Source organism: Alosa sapidissima, chromosome 2 (assembly GCF_018492685.1).
Source record: "Alosa sapidissima isolate fAloSap1 chromosome 2, fAloSap1.pri, whole genome shotgun sequence".
Classification (NCBI taxonomy): Eukaryota; Metazoa; Chordata; class Actinopteri; order Clupeiformes; family Clupeidae; genus Alosa; species Alosa sapidissima.
The window spans coordinates 14,790,629-14,809,859 of record NC_055958.1 but is presented as its reverse complement, the minus strand read 5'-3'; the positions used below and the strand labels follow the sequence as shown (position 1 = coordinate 14,809,859).

The 19,231-nt window shown below is 41.5% G+C and overlaps 1 protein-coding gene across 2 annotated transcripts in view; it reads left to right on the top strand.

The window, feature by feature from the left end:
* Positions 1-4,564: 4,564 nt before the first annotated feature.
* Positions 4,565-19,231, top strand: part of st6gal2a (ST6 beta-galactosamide alpha-2,6-sialyltranferase 2a) — a 61,433-nt gene continuing 46,766 nt past the window's right edge. The window contains exon 1 of one of the 2 annotated variants that reach the window (XM_042075880.1): positions 4,565-4,760. The gene's annotated coding sequence lies outside the window, so the exon portion shown is untranslated. Of the gene's footprint in view, positions 4,761-17,945; positions 18,133-19,231 lie in introns of those variants that run through there. The other variant, XM_042075891.1, reaches the window with a different exon arrangement.

Below are 19,231 nucleotides of genomic sequence, written 5' to 3'. Positions count from 1 at the left end.
CTGCCTTGTCGCAGAGCTGTCCTCCGCTGTTTCGGCCACTCCACACCGCCACGATCGCGTCAAGGCCTAGACCTCTCTGGCTCGTGCCATCGGATTTCACACAACAAACTTTTTTCCCCCCAGCCTAAAGCTGTCCGGCAGGGGGCAGGGGCTCAAGGTCTTCTCTCAGTGAAGTCAGCGCCCAGGCCAGCGTCACTACCAGGCTTGGAATTTCACCATTTTAGGGGCAAGGCCACTTGGCCTTCAGTTGGGCATATTTGGTGGGGGGCACAAAGGCCACATGTCAGGGCACCAAGGCCAAAGTTAACTATACAGTAGTATGCTATAAAAATGATCAAAGTTGTATTCACTGCAGTAGACCTGCATCACTGTATGAAACATTACAAAAACATAAAACATGACATATTACATATAACTGTAAATCATTTGATCATCTAATATTTTCAGATATCTAGGCTATATTTAACATTTATTTTGTATTTGGCCTGTTATGAAATCATGTGTTGAACAATTTAAGCACAGCTCAGCTTTAAGAAACTCAAATAGCCTAGATGCATGCTTAGCATTTTGTGATCATTAAGGCTACTTTTACAAACTCTTATAGTCAGCTGTCCTCTGATTTACCGATATCTAGGCGACATTTGTAATATTTATTTTGTATTTGGCCCGTTATAAAATAATAAGGAACAATTTAAACACAGTGTAAAACTTAAATCCCAAATATGGAGACATCCATGTATGTTGAAATTTACTGCAAAACGGGATTAGTCTGGAACGGCTAACTGTACAGGGGACTGCTTTACACCTTTCTGTTCGGTAAGGTCTGCTGTTTATTCTGATATATGGTTTGTCATATGTTAAACGAAGGGTTCGTGAAGTATTCCACCGAGATGAATGGGTAGGGAGATAGACGCAAAACCTTCAGTAGTCAAGTCAAGTCAAGTCAAGTTTATTTATATAGCGCATTTCATACACAGAGGTCATTCAATGTGCTTTACATAAACAAAACCAAACAATAATAACAAATAAAAGCATAGAAGGGCAATATAGTCAAAGAATAGTTAAAAGGTAAAGATCATAATAAAAAGAAAACATAAAACACAAGGTAAAATCATTTAAAAATAAAGAATAATTAGTAAGCAAAAACAAAGGCAAAAGTAGTAAAAAAAGTAATAAAAGACAAGGTAGAATAATTATCAAGGCAGATTCAGAATTTGTAACTCGGCACAGTTAGCAGAAAGCATCCGAGAACAGTTTGGTCTTAAGTCTAGATTTAAAACTGGCTACAGTTGGGGCCTTTTTGATGTCATCCGAAAGTTGGTTCCACAGCTGAGCCGCATAGCAGCTAAAAGCTGCTTCACCATGTTTAGTTCTAACTGTAGGTTTTACTAGCAGGTTTTTCACCTGGGACCTGAGAGGACGAGAAGGTGTGTACTTCTGAAGCATGTCTGACAAGTATTTAGGTCCTGCTCCATTTACTGATTTATAAACAAGCAATAGTGCTTTAAAGTCAATTCTGTGACTTACTGGAAGCCAGCCCTCTGAGTTTGGCAATATTTTTGAGGTGGTAAAAAGCTGATTTAGTTATCGCTTTCATGTGGCTGTTGAAATTTAGATCACTGTCAATTAATACACCAAGATTTTTAACAGTATCCTTAGCCTTCAACCCTTTTGTGTCAAGGAGAGTGGCAACCCTAAGTCTTTCTTCCTTTTTACCAAATATAATTACTTCAGTTTTTTCTTTGTTCAGCTGAAGAAAATGTTGAGACATCCAGGTCTTGATTTGTTCTATACACTGACACATAGATTCAAGAGGACCATAGTCGTTTGGTGATAGAGCTAAGTAAATTTGTGTGTCATCTGCACAGCTATGATATGAAATCAAATTATTTTGAATGATTTGTCCAAGTGGGAGCATATCGAGGTTGAATAATAGTGGCCCCAAGATTGACCCCTGGGGAACACCACAGGTCAAGGACGTTGGTATTAAGGTACAGTTTCCGATGGCAACAAAGAAGCTCCTTTCTTGTAGATGTGATTTTAGCCAGTTGATAACTATGCCTGTAAATCCAACCCAGTGTTCTAGTCTGTGTAGTAAAATATTGTGATCAACAGTGTCAAATGCTGCACTAAGGTCCAGTAGCACTAGGACTGATGTTTTACCTGAATCTGTGTTGAGGCGTATGTCATTAGAAACTTTAATGAGAGCTGTTTCAGTGCTGTGATTTGCCCGAAAACCAGACTGAAAGTAATCAAAATACCCATTTGATGTTAGGAAGGTGGTTAATTGATTAAAGACTACTTTTTCAATAATTTTGCCAGATCATTTTGGTAGATTGGATATGGGCCTGTAATTGTTTAGCATGGAGGTTATTCTTCTTGAGAAGTGGCTTTACAACAGCTGTTTTCAGTGACTTAGGAAAAGTGCCAGACAGCAGTGATACATTTACAATTTGAAGGACATCCGCCGCTATGAGGTGAAAAACAGTTTTGAAGAAATTGGTAGGCAGAGTGGAGGACACATGTGGAGGAGCTGAGATTCTGTACCGTTTTTTCCAGGGTAGAATTTATGATTAAATTGAATGATATTATTTACTTTTCTCGCGAACCGTTCACCACAGCAATTAGCGGCTAACATAGTTTAAAAGCTGAGAAAAAGCTCTTTCATGTGATACTTGTGATGTCTGTGTGATGAGTAGGCTACTTAGCGAGTAGTTCAACTGAGAAGAATGGGTTAATTTGGACGCACTTTCTTTCTTGCGCTGTCACTTTCTCCACTGCGTAATTTGCGCTGTGAATGCTAAGATAATTTTGACAAGCCATAGGCTAAATATATATCGCTATTAGTAGGACACAAAGCAGAATATTTAAAGAAGGGGGCACCAAGGCCACCGTGGCCTGTAAACCTCTGATTTTCAAAGGGGCATCACGGCCAACGCAAGGGGCTACGACGGCCATGGCCGTTTCATGCAAAGGCTTGGGCTTCAGGGCTTCCTGACCTCTTGGGCCCCTGGGCCGGGCCCGGTAGGCCCGTGCAGTAATTCATCCCTGGCGGTGAGGTCTCCCACTCCCAGCTCCTCCAGCACTGAAGACACTGTCTCCTACAGAACGCAACTTGCTCCTCCATGGAAAACGTGCCCATCTACAGGTGCTGCTTTGGAAAGCAGCAGACCGTCCTGATCCACCGGCTGTGGATATAACCGCGTTTGGAGGGAGTTAGAAGACAGGTATGAAGAAAGGAGAGGAACTTGCCCACCCTCGATTCAAGTCCTGTTGCTCCTCCTGATTTGTTAGATGTTATCAGCTGTAACTGCAAAGCTGGGTTAAAACTGTGTATACATGTATCTGGAAAGTGCAGCTGTGCAGCTGCAGGCCTGGCCTGTACTAATTATTGTTTCAGCAAAGGCAGTGATGTTACATGTGGCAATATATTTGAGCAAAAACAGCAGAAGGACAGGGATGAAGAGTCTGGAGAAGATGGCGACAGGACAACGGATGAGGACAGTGAGGAGTAGTAGAGGCTAGTTCTTCCCTTTGTTACTCAATTGTGAGTCACAGCAGAGGGCCAGTAAATAGCTATTTCCAAAATGATTGTGGAATTCAGAAATAACTTGAGGATCCAAATTATTCCTAAACACTGAACATTTTTATCCTCCAAAAATCGCCCCCAAAAACTCAGCAAAATCAGCTTAATGAGAGTAAAAACGTGACCAAACCAAGTTTAAATAGTGATTTTGAATCTTGAAAATGTCAGATATGGACTCAGCATCTCCAGTGACCCCTAAAAACATACTAACATGGTCCATTTTGGCCAAGCAGCTCTTATAATATGATCAATATAGGTGATTATGCTAATTTATGCTAATTAGCTCAATTACACAAATTGTCCAACATACGCAAATTAGCATCCGGCAGTTTCTGCATGCTGGGAACCCATACTATATATTTCCATCATAAAACTTTGGTGCACTCAACATTTCCGGGTTCACCTTTCTGTCCACTGGACTATAGTGCAGCCAGCATGTTTTCACAACCTGTGAATCTTTTCACCATCACCTCCTTTCAAGTGAGGACAAAACTGTTGTTATAATCAAGGGTAAAGTCCTGGCTTCTGTGAAAAAGATTGACCATTTTGTTCTACATTGCTCTAAGCAGTAGGAAAAACTGTTTATGGAAAGAAAAACAAGAGAAATCAGTTACACCCTTTACATTTATGACACATACATTTTGAGTGACAACATCATATGTAGTGTACTTAAGCAGACAAGGTGTCAAAGAAACCTGATTAAATTTCCCACATTAAAAAAATGTATGGGTGTGTGTGTGTGAAAAGAGCCCTAGTTGTCTAGCACCACACCACTTTGGTCCATTTGTAACATTTCAAATATGAATCTGTGGCCACTGTCGCTTGATGTACAATGGATAGCCTACCATCCTTTGTTATTATTCTTATTAAGCGACTAAGTTATCGTTTGCCACGGCTGAGTTTCAACACTGTGTCAGTTGATATGTTGTAACGCTGCTGCTAGTGCGCTTCATCTAGCTCCGCCCACCAATACACGCAGCCGAGGCAGCTGGAAGAAAAGCTAACAACAATGTGACAATGCTGAGAGTGTGTGTGTTCCACTACTCGAGGTGTTATAGTCATCAAACGGACCAACGTGGAAGCATGCCTTTTGCATGCAGTCCATAAACGCGGACAATAATTTGCACCTTCACACGAGCTTCGACGGAACGGTGATGGCAGTCTAATTTCGCAGGTAAGATCCTGTTCTTTTTTTCTAAATCAGTATGTCATTGTTCTCCCCAGATTTGCAGACGGTATAAAGCCGCCTATTATTAACTGTCGTAACGTTAGATGTAGGTTACACAAGTGGACCAGGTGATTTTAATCAATTGCTGTAGGCCTGTGTATTGATTTAGGCTTCTTTTTTAGAAATGAGGTTAACGTTTTCACTAAGGCCGATGCGTTGGTTTCATCAGTTGAATTTGAAATGAAGCATCTCATAGCTTTATCGTATTGTAAATGGACACCGAGACAGCTTATTCAAAGATTCAAATACGAGCACCCTCCCTAACAAAAGATATTGCTTGGTATTCTACAACCGCTTGAACATTTTCAATCGGCTGTTCATGAAATGAGCACCTTTAATGAGCACCAAATGATGGCAACCTTTGTCATTATTCTTTCAGTTGCCGGCTTAAACTCGTCATAGAAGTGAGAATGTAGGTATCTAGGCTATTTTGCCTAGAGAATAATGATCTCGATTTGAACACTCCATCATATTACATCCGAAATCACAGTCTGTTACGCGCGGGTGAAGTAACGCTTGAATTAGTTTCTCTGTGGCGCGAATCGTAGGTGTGGAGTGGACTTCGTTCTCAAGACACTCGGACGCGTATCGCAGTCGCAGAAGATTTCAAAACGAACTCCTAAGTAGGGGCAATAAGGTTATTAGCTATACCCCTTCAAATTACATCTACAGGCATTGTTGTCTCGCAATGCAACGGTCTTTTCAGATTCGTGCCTAGCCATGGACCATTTAAAGGTCGTATTGAGCCTAGTTTTACCATGTTTTTGCGCGCAATTAGGATTAGTGACTGTTTCCTATAATCCCATCACCATCGTAAATTAGTCTGCTCTTTTACTATGATAATAAAGCGATAGTTTTAGCGATGTCTGCACCTTGGCATGTTTCGGCCAGCTATAGGCTACATAGCCATGTGGCACGAGTAGGCTATATGACAGTCTACATTGGCTGTAAGACAGGCTATTTAAATTGAAATTGCGCCTCGTTGAAAGAAACAGCAGACAGATAAAAACCTTGATAGTGTTCATGGCTCGTTATCTTGTTTTCTTTCACGTCTTCTCCTCTGTAGGCTATCTTGTTTCCTTTCAGCCAAACTGGTGCATTTGCATTCAGTTTGGGGATTAATTATGTGTTCACCTTTCATGTTGGCTGATGCTTGAGTAGCCTACAACTCTACTTTGGGATTTTCAGGTACAGACAGGACACTCATGAGGTACTCTACATAGTGTTTCTCCATGGACACGTTGCACAACATGTCTGTTTTGTGAGGATGTCATTGTAGCTTACAATCAGTCACTGGAATCTGCTGATTAGGTGTGCAGCAAAGCTACTGCACAGAAAATGTAGCACTTCCTATTTTTCTTATCACAGTGAAAATGGGCAATGTATATTAGCCATTTACAACATTTTGTATGTAGCCTAGCTCTTATTCTTGAGAGGCACTAATTGGAGCCGCATTCCTTGTATGCATCAACATCCTTGGCCAGTGAAGCTGTGTCTGATCTATTTAGTCATCCATGTTGGTAATTTTCTAGTACCAAAGTTAGCTGGAAACTCAGTCAAGATGAAGGTCAATCAAGAAACGGGTTTATTCTTGTCGATGAGGCGCGTCAAGGGAGAGAGACAGCTTCACCCAAGAGTTCCACCAGTATCTCTAACTACACAGAGGATGAGGATTAGGCCTTTGTCAGGTCAGATCACTCTTTGTTCTGGGATGTCTCTCAGAGGCCTATGTTTTCACACCTGGAGATAGGCTCCTATTGAATTCAAGGATACACAGGCTACAAACAGACACAAGGGATGCACAATAAAATCACAAATGATCATAAGAAACACACAGTACATACATTTACAGAAGGATTCTGATTCACAACACTTTCAAGACAAGTCTAAATCTTATGTAAGTTATAGCATTAAAAGGAAAGCATGATTACTTCTAACTCAGAGTTCTAATCTCAGAGAGTCCTTCCTCCTAAGACAGTCGTTAATTAGGAGCACCCCAATCTACACCTGGCCAAATGTTGGTGGCCATGGATGAACATGGATGGCTATTCGTAAGTGTGGTGATTTAAGAATATTGATATTTGCTTCAAATGCAATTTACTTCTTAGACTGGTTCGTCTGCATTTGTAAGAAGCCTTATTGACAAATACACAGGTTGGTATGTACCAGGTTCATAAGACAACTGTGTAAACATGTGTTGTAATTAAGTTATAATAAAGGTGTTTTTTCTAGTTTTTTTTTTAGTTTTGCTTTATTGCTTTGCTTTATTCAGGAATTTAATTAACTTTCTAATATGCATATATCTCTGACTCTCCATGCAGAAAAGGTGGACATGTCACAACGAAAAGGCAGCTCTGTATTAATGCTATCAGATATTTAACACAGTTGTTTTGAGACATTTGTCAGTTTAAGAAAACGGCAAACCATGCCTGTTCTGCACATTGTCCAGCCCAGTGGTTCTCAACCGGTGTGCTGACACCGGTGTGCCGAGAGGCAAAGTGTGGTGTGTCTTGGAATTTTGAGGAACCTAATGTGCTTTTATACAGTGTGACGGGTGCATACCCACCGTCACGGTAGCGAGGCGCTACCTTTAGTATACAAACGGACTGAGTGTCATTGTTACCTGTGTGTGTTTGTCTGATGTGTCTATGTATTCAGTTCACCTCCATACTGTTGTAAAATCTTTTGTTAACATTGTCATTCATCATACACCTCTGCCGTAATCCCGTAGCTGTTTAACTAGTCGACATACCATCAAACACTACGGTGATTTATTGCATGCTAACAACCACTATCATTACATCGCTTACTGTTTACAATCATTTACTATTCGCGTCACATATTCTGTTAAAATAACCACGTAACACAAATGTCTTTGTCTTAACTGTTCCGTTTATTTAGCTTAATAGATACATGTGTTATCACAGCGTTATGTTTGTCTTACCGGTGTTTCGTCATGTCTCGTCTTGTTTGTATAAAGAATGTGTGCCGCGACTGTCCAGTTTAAATGTCGTTGAAACCTCCGGGTCAACCGGAAGTGATTCGTAGTTGAATGAATTAATATTTTTTGCTGTTTCATATACATTTTGACTGTCAAATTTAGCATGGTGATAAATTATATTCGTTATTTATTTCTAGTGTATTAGATGGGTTTATAATGGCTGTGTTAGCTTTTTCATGTTGGCTACATGGAACACCCCTGTCAATGGTTTGAGTTGGTATGTGCCAGTTCTTAGAGGTGGTTCTCAGGCCTATTTATACTGTGTCAGTCAGTTTATGAGGGGAGCAGTAAGTGACAGGACATGCGTCCTATTTGCTCTCAGTGCTGTGGTGACTTGACAAGGTCAGACATTAGTGCCGGCTACAAATTATTGTATTGTTTTTTGACTATCATGTCAAATTTTTTGTTTCATTTATTGAAAGTATTTTTTTCTATTTTTTTTTTCTTTTGTTTATTTTTTATTATCTTAATTGCCAAAATATTGGCCTTATTTGGGAAAAATAAAAATCCCATCCTCAAACTTACTCCTCTGCGTCCTCCTGAGTGTGATCACCTAGCTCAAGACTGCACTTCCACACTTTACCCTTCAACATACAGGTTCATCAAATAGGCTATAGAGCTATTTTTAAATGCATCAATGACACAGCTTCTTGATATAAAAAGCTCAATCAACATCATGCGAGCATATTCCTACCTGAGACTCATATGGGATAGAGAAACATATGGGCATGAGAATGAACACTCCTGTTATTTAGATAATAATGTGTGTGACATACTTTACAATCAATAATCAATAATCGGGGCGGTGGGTAGTGTAGTGGTTAAGGAGCTGGGTTAGCGTGTAGTAGCCTGAAAGTTGTCGGTTCAATTCCCGGCTTCCACCGTTGTGCCCTTGAGCAAGGCACTTAACCCCAAGTTGCTCCGGGGACAATGTGATCCCTTGTAATATAGCTGACATATGTAAGTCACTTTGGTCAAGAAGTGTCTGCTAAATGTAATGTAATGTAATGTAATAATCATTAGTCGATGTGCCTTGGCGGTTTGGTTTGATCTTTGGTGTGCTTTAGCCCCCAAAAGGTTGAGAACGTCTGGCCTAGCCCCTATCCAGCCAACCCCCTCCAAGTTTTGGTTGTGCGCTTTGAAATTCATTAGCCCAGGGACCAGACCAATCTGAGAATGCATTTGAATTTGTTCTGGCAGATCCGTCTGGCCTCTCTCCCAGGAACTAACTTCTTATTTGGTATGGAGCAGGCTTTGTGCGCTGACAGACAGAGGGGGATGGTTGGAACACTTTTGTGCACAACCAATGGCTTTGCTGATGGTGTCGGTGTTAAATGACACAGACATGTATTTTCCTTTGAAGTTGTACAAACGACTGCATTTAAAACATTCTTTTAGAAGATAGATTTGTTACCTGTACTACTGAAAGGACTCGGTAAGAAGTTAATGTTCCAAGTGAAGTTTAATTTCACCGTTGGTTAAACCCCTCGGAAATTAAAGGTGAACTTAAAGGGTCCAGGGTTGGATTTTCCAATAACGTCTCTAAACACGTTATGAAGACTCTACAGGCATACCATACAAAACTTGTTTACCTTTCTAGCTGTGTTTCTCGAACCATCCACGTTTCTGGCATTGATTATTGTCATTTATGTAGGTCTGAGCATGCGTGAGGCGAGTACGATGGACATGGCAGTGCAGGTTATCATAACATCAACAAGAAATATGCAAGTCAAAATTGAGTAAGTTCCAAGTATGACATCTGTAGGCAACATACTACTTATATATTCACACGTTAATGGGTAACAAATAGGGCTAACTGGTTTATTTAGATTTTTTTTTTCTTTTTTATGAAATGAGCACAAAATGCAATGCAACACATGTGTAGGTCTTTCTTGGCAATAGTGTACATGTCTTGCCACTAACATGACCGTTTTAGGCTCTATGTTATGTTAACGTATAGCTTAAGGTTGATCCAGACCAACCTTATGAACGTATGACCTAGAAGATTTACGGACAAATTGTATTAGCACCCCTTCAGAAATGTTGGTTTTTAGGCAAAATACACACACTTTTGGAGTTTTTTTGAGAAAACAAACAAACCAGGACCATTTCAATATCTCAACTGAAACAACAATTGGTTTCCCTAAATTCAACACAATATCACCAAAATGCTGCGGAAAGTGAATGCTGTGAAACTGATAGTCAAAAGTCTTGGCACCCTTCACAAAAAGGGTTTGTACTGATAAAAGCACACTTTTCATTGTTTAAATCCAGTGCTAAGGTTATTATATGGGTAGTCAGACGTGTAGTAGCATTCCTGAGAAATATCAGTCCATTTCTAATGGACAATAGACTTATACTCAAGACTCAAACTCATACTCACTTTACATTTCTATTGGTTTCTATGGACAGTATGATGTTTTCTCCAAGGATGTCCAAATAGTTTAAGGACTGTACCTACCCCTTTATGACTATCGGTGCCAGACAGGGGTGAAAGTAAGCCGGTACTGGCCGGTATGGAGTACCACTAAAATATTTGGAGAGGGTACGCCGTACCGGAAAGAAAACTATACTGTCTCTGAAAAATATTGCACTTTCAGCATGACAACACAACTGCTAACGTCAAATTACCAGAAGCAACACGTTTCCCCCAAAATATATTTCATATACATCGTTCTGAACTGTATCTAAATTGTGTCTAAACCTCCCGTGCAGCTGGACAGACAACGAGCAAGCTATAGCGCGCGTACAGTAGCCTAATTGCGCCAACGTGCACTGGTATCCAAAGTGTTTTAGCAGACGGACGTTTCTTGGAAAGTCTCCGAAATAAATAAAAAAACATACAGGCTAAAGAAAAATATTTTGATGTTTCAATAGCCTATTCTGGTTTTATGTGTGCAGTGTTTCGCTGGAGAGACAAGAGACAGACAGCGCGTGTACGGTTTAACCAGATCTTGCGCAGCAATAATGACACGGCCCGCTGTGTTATATGCTGCATTGTGTGCTTTGTGACAATAAACCAGTTCATGATAGTGAAACGCTACAGTATGTTGCAGTCTCCCAAATAAAAAGGCATGACTCAAAGAAACGTGTTTCATGATATACAGTAGCCTATATAAAAAAACGATTGGAAGTGGGAGCGAGCAGAGTAACTAGGCTAAATAAATAAATAAATGTTGAAATTAAGTGTTTGCAATTTATTCATAATCAAAAACAGATACAGGTGGGTTAAAGATATCTAGTGATACTAGAGTGATAAGAAGTCCTAGTGAATGCTTGATAAGTAGACTATAATACAGTAAATAAACAAACAAATAAATAATAAATAATTAGGCTAAGTGAAATTTTTGGCACAAACTCTATATCATAGTACCACCAAGAAATAAAAACTACTTTCACCCCTGGTGCCAGAGGAAGCAAAATAGGCCTAGCAGGGGTCGGCAACCCGCGGCTCCGGAGCCGCATGCGGCTCTTTGATCCCTCTGATGCGGCTCAGCTTTTGAAATGAATTAATGAGTATTTAATTAAAATGTATTTTATTTTAGTTTGTTCATTTTCAAAATGTAATATTGTAAGTCTATCTGAGTAATTTAGCCTATATAACTTTCCACCTCACTTGACTCTGTAACCGTAGCTGCACAACATTGTTTCGTTGCGTCGTGCACAATATTGTTTCGTTTCGTCGTGGTTCGTTGCCATGTAAAATATCAAACAAAATCACTGATTTCCCTCCATTTCCCTCTATATAAGGAAAATGTCAAAAAGGAAACGTCAGCGACCACAGCTTGCGAGCACGAACACAAGGCTGAAATGGGAAAGTTTCCATCCGAAGACTGATTCTGAAAAAAATCTAATCTCTGGTAGGCCTAATGTTCAATTTCGCCAATGACATGTCAATGAAAATTGAGTGTTGTGTTGTTAACTATGATGTTACTTTGCATACCAAAGGACACTGGAAAAATAGGGGGTGGTGTTTAGCCTACATGGAAAGCCTTACTGTACATACACACCGCCGCTGACTTGAGCTACCAAAGATTCAGGAAGTCATTCATTTTCAATGGAAGCCAGCTTCTCTCAGCTGCCAGAAGCGTCAAATCTGTCGGCGTCGCATTTTGGGCGTCTTGAGCGACTTAAGCGTCAAGCAAAAAGTTGAAAGTCAGTCAACTTTATGGTAATGAGCTATGATGCGGTTCAGCGTCCAACGACCAGCAACCAATCGAATAGACGGAAGTATCAAGATAGAACACGATGGACGTAAAATGCTGTCACGTCAGAGCGGCCAAAGCATCCAAAGCTTCCATGGACTTTTTTGACAAGCGTCCTTGACAGAGCAACCAGAGCTTCTTTGGAAGCTCAAGTCGGTGGCGGTGTTTACGTACAGTTAAACGTCCCACATACTCGACGCACCTGACCAGTAGCGCGACAATGTGATGTCACAGAAGCGCCGTAACCATTTATACTTGCGCGTGGTGGTCGCGACACTAGTTGCAATATTCTCCTGAACAGAGGTGTCGCTGTTGTGAAAAGACTAACGCTAACTACGTTACACAGCAGAAGAAGCTGCAGTAAGAAACACGAGTAGCTACCTAGCTAGCCACTGTGATGGTCCTTCAGACTTTGGTTGCTACTATTCACAACTACCATCATCATTATCATCTAGTTTCCAAGGTGTGTGCACAGGTAGATAGATAGATAGATAGATGGATATATAGATAGATACTTTAGTCATCCCGAGGGAAATTTTAATAATTTAAACAGTTTAGTTAGCTGGCTAGCTAGCTAGCAGCTGGCTGAGTTTGTGTAATTTCCTGAAGTGGAAAGAGATTTTGTTTAGGCCTTAATAGATATCCTTTGTTTGAAAATAAATCGTTTCTATTCTTTCCTCTTAATTCCATGTGTTGCAACTCTCACTGGTAACTTTGTTAACTTATCCAGCAAACTATTAAAAATTCACGACTGTAACAAAACACTGCAACTCTCGCTTGCCCTCGAAATAGTCCATCTTCCTGTTTCCGCCTTGTCGCGCTCGTCTGAAAAAAAATGAGTGGTGTGCTACCTCGCGCTACCTGGCTTCAATCCTGGGGCACCAGCAGGATCTACGTCATTTTGACGTCACGTTGTCGCGCTACAGGTCGGGTGCGTCGAGTTTGTAGAAGCCCTAAGGCCTATACTTCTGTCATTCCACTTACTTAAATTTCAAGTTACTTGCACATTAAAACTAGTAGAAAATGTAGGTTATTTAAAAATCTTCTGTTGAATGAAAGTAACTGTATGTTAAATATCCAAACCTTTTCTTGTAACCGTCTTTATGTGGCTCTTCTGAGATTAAAAATAATAATACATTTGGTAAACGTGGCTCACCAGGCAAAAAAGGGTGCTGACCCCAGGCCTAGAGTATCACCTAGTCATTGCCATGTATCAGTTTAGACAGGGTGCACTTTTCAGTGTATGCTTTATTCTTCCTCATCCAAACATACTGCTGTTCTATAAGCATAAACAATACAGAATGCTTAACCAAAACCATAGAATTAACTGCCAAACCTATTTTTCTGATGCTGAAGAGATTTGTTGACCAACAAGCCATAAGCCAATTGGTTTAAAAATCCCTTTGTTTAGTTCAGATAAGGCTTGCAGAGATGTGGGATTTTTAAAGCATGGGGCTAATGGCTATACTTGGCAACATCAGTACTGAGCAAGTATTTCAAAACAGGGATTTGTCAACGGAGTGGCTACACACACACACACACACACACACACACAGAGACACACGCAGACACACACAGACAGACCAGCATCTGAAAACCTATCCAAGCTTCAGTGCATTGTTTGGAATTTACCCTCACGACCCAGTGAGGGCTTTTTCAGGAAAATCCTACACTACAATGAGGGCTTTTTCAGGAAAATTCTAGACTACACACTGACTGGGGACCCTGATACAGACCCTAGGCCCTGCTACATTACACACACTGCCTTTAAAGGTACGAAAAGCCAACAGTCACAATATTACTTGGTGCGTATCAGTTCCATGAAACCAAACCAAACCAATTTTATCAAACCGAACAGTGTAAACTGACTTGCTGTGGTCATAAGTTGCATTGTGTTAGATGTGATGTAGCACGGCACTATGATTCTAGCCTCATATTACATTCAAAAATACTAGTTTGTATCAAGAAAATGGAGACCATATTTTATTATGATCATGTTTTATAAGGGTTATAGTTATATTGTCACTGCTTAGAATTTCACAGAGAAGATTGGAATTTCCATAGTAAGCAGATAAGAGTGCAGACCTGGGAAACTCCCACATGTTAATGATTTCTGATGCAGTACTTTTTCACCCACACACACACACACACACACACACACACACAGACAGTCACACTGTAATTATGACCGCCGCGCAGCGAAGCGGCGGTCGAATAGGTTTAGTCAGATTTTTTTTTTTTCTTTTTCGCATGTCCAAATTTCCGTCAAGGATTCCCGGGACACTGAAAGACCGGGGCGAAACTTGGTGGGCATGTAACCCCATATGGATAGCATGGAACCATCGTTTTTCGTTTTGATCTGTAGCCCCCCCGCTGGACTGCAGCCCCCGAAAGGAGGGTAGGGCAGACACAGTTTTCTGTGAATAACCGTAGACCCGTACTCGAGAACCGTAAGGTTTAGGAGGACCTTTTTTTTTTTGTATGTTGATCTCAAGGGGCCATGTCAACCCATTCCATAACCACTCATTTCATGTATAGCGCCACCTAGTTAAACACAAAAAAGTAAAAATAAGGTGTTATAATCACAGGTATCTGTGACCTAACATAGTCAAAACTGCACGAAATTGGAAGTGTAGGATCATTATGACACCCTCTGAATGCACACCAAGTTTCGTGGAATTCCGTTCATGGGGGGCCACACAATAAATTAATTTATGTTACTATACACCAACTGGCCTGTAGGTGGCTGAAGACAGTTTCCTGTGAATATCTCGAGAACTGTAGGGTCTAGGAGGTCCACCTTTTTTTGTATGTTGGTCTTAAGGGGGCATGTCAACCCATCCCATTACCACTTATTTCATGTATAGCGCCACCTAGTTAAAAATTAAAAAGCAAAAAATTAGGTGTTTTCATCACTATCTCTGGCTGACATGGTCAAGACTGCACGAAATTGAAAGTGAGTTGTACTGGACCCCCCGAAAGGAGGGTAGGGCAGACAGTTTTCTGTGAATATCTTGAGAACCGTAGGGCCTAGGATGACCAATTTTTTCCGTATGTTTGCCTCCAGGGGTCATGTTAACCCATTCTATGTGCACACATGTGCATAAGCAGATACACACGCACACACATACATTCACAGTAATCATACGTATGACACATACTCACACAGTAGACATATGTACGCATGCATACACAAACACACATACGCAGGCAAACACACAAGCACGCACGCACACACACACACACACACCCACACACATAAACATAAACATGTACACGCACACATGCACACAATTCAAGAATTTCTCAGAATTATGAACAGGCAAAATGGGGGTGGGGTTGTATAAAATGAATTTTACATGTGAAATCTATGAACTAATCATGTTTTGGTACTTGTTGTCTAGCAGATACCAGTGAGAATTGAGTGTGGATAATGCAATTTAGTGAGACAGTTAGAATCATATAGGCCTTTCAGCGTGATTTATTTTTGTGGAAAAAATGTGCTGGACTGGGCGGCGGTCATATTTTGTACCGCTCTGCGGTACATCTAGTTCTCATACTATCAGTCTTCACGCTGTCACTGTTTTGTCCCCATACTCAATGGGCGAGTGGCACTGGTCTGTCTGCTGTGTATGAAAAATGGCTGTCCAGTGGAGCGGTGGATACACGCGTCACCAGTCGCTGCTGCATTTATGACCTGTCAAGTGTCTGCGAGGCTCAGCTGCTCTGGAACTCTCTCCGTGAGGGACGGGGTGTAATTTCAGTTGACGGGTGTGTGTTTGCTGTGTGTGTGTGTGTGTGTGTGTTTTACTGTGAGCATTTAAAACATGAGGATAGAAGATTTACCAGACATTCACCTTCAACAAGCAGAGTAGAGAGCCATAATTCCATACAGAGGAGGCACAGACATGGATGCTTAGCTTTCTTCAATCTGGAAATGAGAGAGAAAGAAAGTGCGGTCTTTCAATTAGTGAGGTTCAAAAGCACCTTTTACATAGTTTGAACCCCATTTTAAAGTGTTACTCAGGTGTCCCTATAGCATTAGCCACCCTTTAATCTCACACTACATAATTTAAAGTTGTCGGGAAAGAAAGAAGGCATTCTTGTGGCCAAAAGGAGGAACAGTTTCTGTTTACAGAGACCTGCATTGTCTATGATGCTGCCTTTTGCTCTGTGCAGTAATGGCTAGGGCTGATGGCTGCAACAAGTGCCCTGAGCACATGCTAAGAGCTCAAATGTAATTATCCGTAATCCTGTTTGCCACTCGGTCCGGCACACGGTTGGCTGATTAGGTCTGTGCTTTCACTGCGGGAGTGGTGCATTTGTTTTCCTGTTGTTAGTGCAATTGTCAATCCATACAATTAAATGACTTCCTCAAGCAGTACAAATGATCAAAATCATCGGATTATAATTGTGGCCAGCATTTGACTACATTTTGGCTTAAGCCTTGCACAGAAAAAAAGCCTTTTGTGAATTGGCACAAAGTTCAGGACATGGACAAATGTAGATTACCTGGATGATGTTTATGCTTCAAAAACCACTTGAACATAAATATAAGATGTGTATATGTGTGTGTGTGTGTGTGTGTGCTCAATAAAACCATGAGGAACAGCTGTTTCTCACAACTGCCATCTGATTCTTCTATAATTAGGTGTTAAATTTCACAAATAATCCTGATCATCACTAATGATACTGACCTGACCTTACACCTTTTGACAGTAAATCAGATGTTCTAAATCAGAATGTACAATAGTGGCATTCTGTGGAATACTAAAGGCACAGTAATCCCACCTGCTACCTTCATTTAACCATAATGTCAAAGGTCATGAATTGACTTCAACAAAACCTTGATTTTGTGAGAACTTAAAACTTGAGGTTTTGCCTTTATCCAATGAACAAAAACAAAAAAACGGGATTGTCTCTAACGACAATCCTTTCCTTTGAAACGAAAATCTCGTCCATGACCACAGCAGTGCATCGCTGTGTTTGCAAGGCTCTCTCAGGGTCTCTCTGTGTATGAAGTCTACCTTCAGTACTTTTTCACCCTCTGTTAGCTGAGTTGAAAGGGTGTCATTGAGCTGGGGCCTTTCGGTAATTTATCAGTGGACGATGCGACCGTGAAGGTCAGGCCAGGCTGCGCTGCATTGCCTGCAATTTCCCCCCGGCGATTGCTCACCCGCTTAGTCACCGACACCAGCATGTCTTCTCCTGCCACAGTCGTACACTGTTTCAAAGATCCCCCATTGCGCCAATTTTCCCCCAACTGTTAAACCGTCCTTCACAGCGCCGCTCTCAATGTGTGGCTCTATTGTTTAAAACTTGACAGCAGAGGCTGGACACTTTTCACTGAATAACAAAGGTCCCGGTTTATTTACTTATTATCGCGCTCACGTCAAAAACTCTAGTCTGCACCATCTTTGAGTGTATTTTTCTGGGTATTACTTCCTCAGTGCTCTGTATGTGCCTACTTGAAGGTTAGATTAATTATGAGCGTTAGCGTACCAATTTGTACCAGTTGAGTGAAGGCTACACATTGACCTCCAGATCACAAGTCCTTTTTTCGGTAACAGCCCAGGGAGAGACACTCTGACAGTTCAGCCTGCTCCCAGCTGACTCCTGGAGCATTTCTGGCAGCGGAGCCAGGAATGTGGTCGCTCTTCTTTGGGATCTGGGAGTGAGGTGGTGGCAGAGGTGGAGTGCACCCCTCCTGTTTCTGGGCTGGGTCAGGGGGGCCTGCCTGGGCTTGTCACGGAGTGAGACAAGATGTGTTCGGCGCTTCTGTAATTACAGCTCCAGCTCCTGAACCTCAGAGATGAGGGCCGAGGCTGAGGCAGGTTGATGGGGTGGTAGGGGGGTAGGGAGTAGGGAGAGCCAGGCTACCCACACCCAGGTGCCTGCTATTTTAAGCCCTGGGTATAGTGGAGATTTGTGTGTGTGTGTGTGTGTGTGTGTGTGTCTGGCCCTGCCATTATTAGACCAGGTGGAGGCCAGCTTTTCTATGGGCCACATGGGAGATGTCACACCAGGACGACAGACTACGGACACCCGTCTTTAGGGGTCAATGTTTGGGCAACAAATCCTGTAGAACAGATGGAGTGCAACATGAGAGCAGGTATGAAGGGGATAGGTCCGAGTGTGTGTGTGTGTGTGTGTGCGTGCATGAACGTGAGTGTGTAAGAGTGTGTGTGTGTGTGCGTGTGTACATGAACGTGAGTGTGTGTGTGTGTGTGTCTGTGTGCGCGTGTGTATGCATGAACGTGAGTGTGTGTGCATGTGCATAAACGTGAGTGTGTGTGTGTGTGTGCGTGCGTGCATGAACGTGAGTGTGTATGTGTGTGTCTGTTTTCTTGGTCAATTGGGTCATTCACTTGAATCGCATAGAACCTGGGGGGGGTGTGTGTCAATGACCATAGTCTGGAGTGAGACTATTGTCGATTTAATGCGAGATTGATAGAGGGAGAATAACAGGCAAGTGATTGCCTCTCTTTCTGTTATTTTTGCAGACCTATCAGTTGTTTCTAAGGGCGGGCTTTATCTCTGTAACTTTCTGATACGCATAGCCTGCCTGCAGCAGCGATATGACCAAAAATAATATAAGAAAATAAGAAAATGTTGATATCAAACACATGCCAGATGCTACACTAAAGTGTATCCCTGTCTCGAGGTAACATCACATTGTTAGGCTACTTTTCTCCTTCCCTCGGTGGGTTAAATGAAAGGCTTGCTGAGGTGAGGTTAACAAGTGTTTACTTGCAAATTCACATTCCCGCAGCTGGCCGTTTTGAATTGCTTTGCAAAACAAAACAAATCTGCAATTGTGAATTTAGCTCGGCTTAATAGTTTAATGTTGTCTTGGAAAGTTATTGCTTGTTCATGAGTTTTTTCAGTTAGCATTATATTTTCCATGTGTCGATGATGGTGAAGACATGACGTTCTCAGGGAGCGCAGACCTTTCCAAGGCCAAATGTAGCTATTTGCAACAAATCTGAAAGTGGACCTAGCAAAATATTTTGACCTGGTGCTCAGTGATATGTTTAATTTGTTTGTTTTCTGTGTAGCATATAGATCATAATTCTTGATACTTGGCGTGCAAACAAGCGAGATCTAGGCTTCTAGAGTGACATAGCACACCTTTTGCTGAGACCCGCCCCTTAGTTGGACTAGGTCATCATTGCCGCCTCAGTAAGCAGAAGAGGAGCAGAAAGACACCA